The sequence below is a fragment of the Danio rerio genome, chromosome 2, assembly GCF_049306965.1.
Source record: "Danio rerio strain Tuebingen ecotype United States chromosome 2, GRCz12tu, whole genome shotgun sequence".
NCBI classification, from domain to species: Eukaryota; Metazoa; Chordata; class Actinopteri; order Cypriniformes; family Danionidae; genus Danio; species Danio rerio.
The window spans coordinates 21,594,001-21,600,000 of NC_133177.1; the positions used below are offsets into that span (position 1 = coordinate 21,594,001).

Below are 6,000 nucleotides of genomic sequence, written 5' to 3' on the forward strand. Positions count from 1 at the left end.
ATAATTCCAAACCGATTTCTTTCCAGAAAGTCAGCAAGCCATCAATACCAGGGACTTTTTTACATTCCATGCTCTGAAGTGCTTTTTGTGATTCTTCTAGTGTAACAGGCTTCTTTAACTCAACATTTAAATCTTGAGGAACTTGGGGCAAATTGTTCAAAAAAACACTTGCATCCGATTTATCAGAAATGATCTCACTCTTATGAAGTTCTTGATAAAAATTAACTGCCCTTTTTCTTATTTCAGAAGAGTCTGATAGCAAAATTCCCATCTCAGAGAGCAGGTTGTATATAAACCTTTTTCCCCATTCTTTCTTTCTAGATTAAAGAAAAATTTTGATGGTGCTTTCATCGACTCAATATTCTGAAATTTTGACCTGACTGCAAGTAAACTGTTTAGAGAATTTTTTTTTCTTTAAAACTAAATCTCCCGAAGCATCTGCTTTTTCTTGCATGGCTTTTATTTCATTCTCTAGTACTTGAATTGTACTTTTCCTGTCCTTTGTAACATTAATGGTGTATTGCTGGCACAACTGTTTGACTTGTGTTTTTGCAAAATCCCACCACTGTTGTATGGAGCAAAAAGATGATTTTTGTAAACCTAAAATTACTCCAAAACTTCTTAAAAATATCTTGAAATGTACAGTCACTTAGTAAATGAGTATTTCAGTGCCAGTAAGCACTCTTTGGCCTAAAATGATCCATAGTAACAGAACATTTACTAAGCTATGATCGGAGAAGCCAACAGGAAAAATAACACATTCTTTAAACAAATTAAATTTAATTAAATTAATAAATTAAGTTGAACTAACAACTAACAATTTTTTAACTAATTAAAAAAACACATTCTTTCTATAGCTCTGGTGCTAACATATACAGAAATAAAAACAAAAACAAATTTGTTAAATTGAGTTCTTATTTTTATTAACCTACCATTTATAATTTCTTCCACTAGATAAGAGCAAGGAGTAAAATTCTTAGAAAATAAAAAAGCAACACCACCATTATCAAAGCTTAAATGACTTAGTATGGGTAGTCCATCATATTCTCTGGCCCAATCACATGCATTCAGTACATCACTGTGGGTTTCTTGTACAAATAAGATATATCACTTTTTTTCTCCTTAAGCATTTCAAAAAGATAAAAACATTTTTTCCTCCCTAGCTCCATTTAGTTTAACTCTGTTTTTTATTAAAATATATTAGACAGAGAGCCACAGCATCAGATACACCGAATCATTAGACAACAACTGCTCCAATGTGGTGGTAGGATACAATTTTGCTCACGTTTTCTTTCTCTCTGAATAAAACAATATAATTACATATCCATGCATTAAGGAAAAACAACAACAACAAAAAACAACAACAACAGGGGTCCGTTCTTCGTAAGTGGATTACTCAGTTAGCTGGATTTGGATATTGACGATTTGACACGATCCAGGATCGTTTCGTTCTTCAAAGCTGATCCGAGAGTTGTTGTCATAGCAACAGTTGTATTCTATTAGCAGGTTCAATTCATATAAACAGGATTAGATCGGCTTAGTTCAAGCAAAGATAATACAGAAAGTATGTTCCGAATCCTGATATTTTCTTACAGTAGTAGTTATATACACTTGAGAAAATGGTACATATTTTTTAACTATATATATATATATATATATATATATATATATATATATATATATATATATATATATATATATATATATATATATATATATATATATATATATATATATATATAAGTTATAATCATTAATAAAATTAATTAAGTTATACATATTAATAAAACGTATGCAATCTGCACCCTCGAAATGAAAGTACAAAGATTGCCACCTGGTGGTGCAAAGAGAAAACTTATATGAACTTTTTAGATCTGTAAGGCTTGAAGTTTACGCTGCTATTCTGAACCAATAATCGGAAACAAAAAGCAGTTGAAGGATGGCGTGTTTAAATCCATTATTTATCTGAATCCATTGTAACTAATCTGACTCCATTAAAGTTGTTATCATCATTGATAAAGGGAAAGAATCTCAATGTCTTAAAGCAGGTAAAGTTGTTTATTAAGTTACATGTTTAAATATACAGACATTAGAATGACACAAACTAACATACTGTATAAAGAAATTAGCTGTAACATATGCACTGCTGAGCAACAAAGACAGTGAAACTGCCTTTGTTAGCATATGAGGCTACGCACTTTTGTGCGAGAGATGCAGAGTAAAAGCCATTCTCCCAGATCAACAGTTATCTTTCCCTATTATACCCTGAGCAAAGCATTGTCAAACATGAGTGAAAACCAACCCCCAAAACCAGCTGAACATGAGAACAAAGTTGAGGAGATAAAGTGGAGGAGAAGAACATTAACATACCTTCCTTAGGTCATGACTCAGCAATAGTAAATATATTGTAGATTGAAATACAATTGATCAATTTCTCTGTTGATTTCATCACTACAACACTGAAGTCATAAACTGTCAAATGACACCAAACATGACAAAGTTATCTGAAGGTAGAACACAAGCAGATGAATTGTGTATGGTGAAGAGCACATGGTTACTGTAAGCAAATGGCAGAGATGTGTATCGGAGCTGTGAGGAGCTCTGCCTCACCAGGAGGACCCATTTCATGCTTGGAATGTCTCAGTAGTCCTTCATTAGCATAGAAGGAAAAGTATATCATATTTTCTCAGCTTACAGATCGCTTTAGTACAAATTGTGTATAATAGAAATGCACAATATGTGACTTTTTTAAAGCAATAATACATTTCAGCAGTCATAAACATGTTTTGATAGTTAATATGCCGGTGATTTGATGCTTCACAAAAGTTGCAGATGCCTTTACCAATATGAAAAGGCTTTTGTAAACAACCAGTTATTCTTTACACGATTAAAAAACGGCTACTATAATAAAGAAAATATTTTCTAAATGTGGAACTAAATACATTGATTTGCATTGAAATACATGATGAATACTCTTAACACATGAAAGTGTAAAGCCTGCAGCTCACAACAAATGTGGAAGGTTATTGCGTGTCATATTTAACAAGCCGTTTACTGCTAATTTGATGTACTTTTGCTCACATGGATAATTGAATATTAATCAGATGATGTCATTACGCTGCTTTGCCGTCAGCCAATCGTTGCATTGCTGATCATGATTTCGAGGATCGATAGATCTGTCCTTCACAACACACGCAGCAATCTCAGATCAGTTTATCCAGACATTCTAATCTGATTCGCGAACTTGTTTGAAGAATCAAATTAGCGAGAGATCAGTTATCAAGATTAAAAGATCCGGGATCTGCCAAATAATCTTAGATCATTTAAGCGAGGTACGAAGAACGGACCCCAGTACAGAGAATAAATAAATACAAATACTCAAAGGGTACAACAGTAAAAAATAAAATAATAGTATATATTTAAAAAATAATAATAATAAAATTTTTAAAAATAAATAAAAAAAAAACACTCCATTCATAACTATGCCAGGGGCAGGGAAAATAATTCAGCTATATACTTGCATTCATATTCACATACATATATACATGTTTATTTATTTATTTTTTTTTTTTTAAGGTGTAAGAGGAAGGGTTGCCAAATAGTGTCAACTTTTTCAGTATTACCGCAAACTGTATATCTAATCTTTTCTATTTGCATAGACTGCATCAGATCATGCATCCAATGTATGTAACTGGGTGGAGAAGGATTTTTCCAGTTTAGTGTTATGTGCCTTTTAGCAATTATTAAACAAAAGGCAAGTGCATTTCATTGTGTAGATGACAAAGAAACATTTGTAGGGTTAAGTCCACATAATGCTACTAGGGGGCATGGCTCAATATCTAAAAGAAAGCATTCAGAAATTGATTTAAAAATTGATGCCCAAAAAGTGCTTAGCGCTGGACAAAGCCAGAAAGTATGAAGAAGAGTGGCTGGAGCTTGAATTTTAGATATTTTTGCCTTAGTCCAATATACTTTATGCAATAATTTGAATTGTATAAGGGAATGACAAGCACAAATAGAAGAAGTTTGTACATGAGACAGAGCCTTGGACCATTCCTCGTCTGTGAAAACATGATTGAGATCTGATTCCCAGCTCTGCTTTATTTTATAAAAGGATGAGGAATCTAACTGTCTAATAAATGAAATTTATTTTTAGAAATTTTAGTGACTCCACCTTTACAAACTTTTGTCTCTAAAACCTGATTGATTTCTTGTTTGGGAGGTGCAAGGGGAAAATGGGAAAATGTATTTTGTATAAATTTGCGTGTCTGAAGATGTCGAAAAAAAAAGAGTTTTGGGAAGCTAAAATTTTTTCTGATAAATAAGAAAATGTAACAAATGTATCATCACAAAAAAGGTCTTTATTGCTTACGATGCCACTTCTAAACCATAATACAAAAGATTGGTCTGAGATAGAGGGCAGGAAAGAAGGGTTTTTATATATGGGAGACAGACTAGACATTGTTTGAAAGCCAAAATGTTTTCTAAATTGTTACCAAATTCGAAGACTATTAAGGACTATAGGGTTAGAGGAGTAGTTTGATGTCTTTAATGGAAAAGAAGAGCATAGTAATGCATGCAAAGATACTTGGGTGCAAGAATCACATTCCATTTCAACCCATGCTGGAAGCCAGTGGCAGAGTCCATAGTGTGACTGGCTCCAATATAAAATACTGTGGATGTTCCCTAGCTCCATTTATATTTCAGGAAGCAATGATTAATTCTCCCATAGCTAAGAAAAGCCAAAAGCAAAGCAAGTGCCACAAACAAAATTTCCTTAGACGAAATACTTCCTGCTTATTAAAACATCTTTATTTCTCTCTCATCCGGAAAATACTGCTCAATACGAATATTTCTCGCATTCTTGGTGTCTTTAAGAAAAGTTTTAACTTTGTGCGCAGTATAGTTCTTACTAGAATAGCTGCTTAACGATAGAATGAAACTGACGCTACATTCTGAGAGATCACTTTCGCTTTCTGTGTCTGTTTGACCCGGTTCACCACCGGCTCCTCTCGTAGCTTGCTTATTTAAAGGACACTGTTCTCGCCTTCGTTTCTGAGGTGTTTTATATAAATTGTCATCCAACTCTGCTATCGTACCTTTCCACTGTGCAAACAGTTCACTCACCACAGCTTCCACAACGCTTGAAACGTTCTCAACTTCATTCATATCATCACCCGTGATAATCATATCCAATTCGTCCACAGCTCTATTTACCAATTCCCCTTCTTCAATATTTTCAGGCTCAGTCAAAACAGCAGCTGTCTTAACTGAGCTTGGCCTAGGTGCTTCCTCTTCCACAACCTGCACCGCAGTCTGATTTTCCTGACGCATGTTACTCTCATCAGTCGCAACCGGTAAAGATGCCTCACTTGATTTATTGTCCACCTTATTAGGACAACTGCGGATCAAATGCCCAAATCTGCCACAGTTAAAACACTTCATGTTATTTGTTGTGCCGGAAATAGCATAATTAAAGTCCTCATGTCAGAAATTTAGGGACAAGTCAAGTTATTCGAGATGTTCTTTCAAAACCAAATAGAGGTACCGTCTAAACGACACAACGTGTTTTAGGAGCGGCGATTTAGTTCCGATCGGGATCATTTTGATTGGTGAAACTATTTTTCTGTAACACTTAAGTTGGTCAACACTTCATTAGCTAACCGTCAGCAGTTACCACAGAAAGGGTGGGCGCGCGCCTCTGAATGAAGTCTACTTTAGTAAACAGAACCTGCATAGGCTGTGAATAACAGGTTATATATGTGTAAATAACATTCAGTTTGTGGCACAGAGCAATCGTTTGGGAGCAGCACAGGAACTGAACCGCTCTTAGCAGTGAAAATGAAACCGAAAGTGCACAGTGTTGCCAGATGTAGCTGACTGATTCCTGCTCAAAAAGTATACAAAACCCGCCGAAATGCAAAAATACTCACCCAGTTTTCTGTAGTCACGAAAATTACGCCAATGACAGATTTTAAGCAGAAAATGACAGATTGTAAG

At 34.5% G+C, this 6,000-nt stretch overlaps 1 protein-coding gene and 1 long non-coding RNA gene across 2 annotated transcripts in view; one reads left to right on the forward strand and one right to left on the reverse strand.

Moving 5' to 3' along the window:
* The window catches only part of si:dkey-225f23.4, a 29,247-nt gene that overhangs the window by 22,604 nt on the left and 643 nt on the right, over nt 1-6,000 (reverse strand). The window lies entirely within an intron of this gene.
* The window catches only part of elovl1a (ELOVL fatty acid elongase 1a), a 51,677-nt gene that overhangs the window by 11,217 nt on the left and 34,460 nt on the right, over nt 1-6,000 (forward strand). The window lies entirely within an intron of this gene.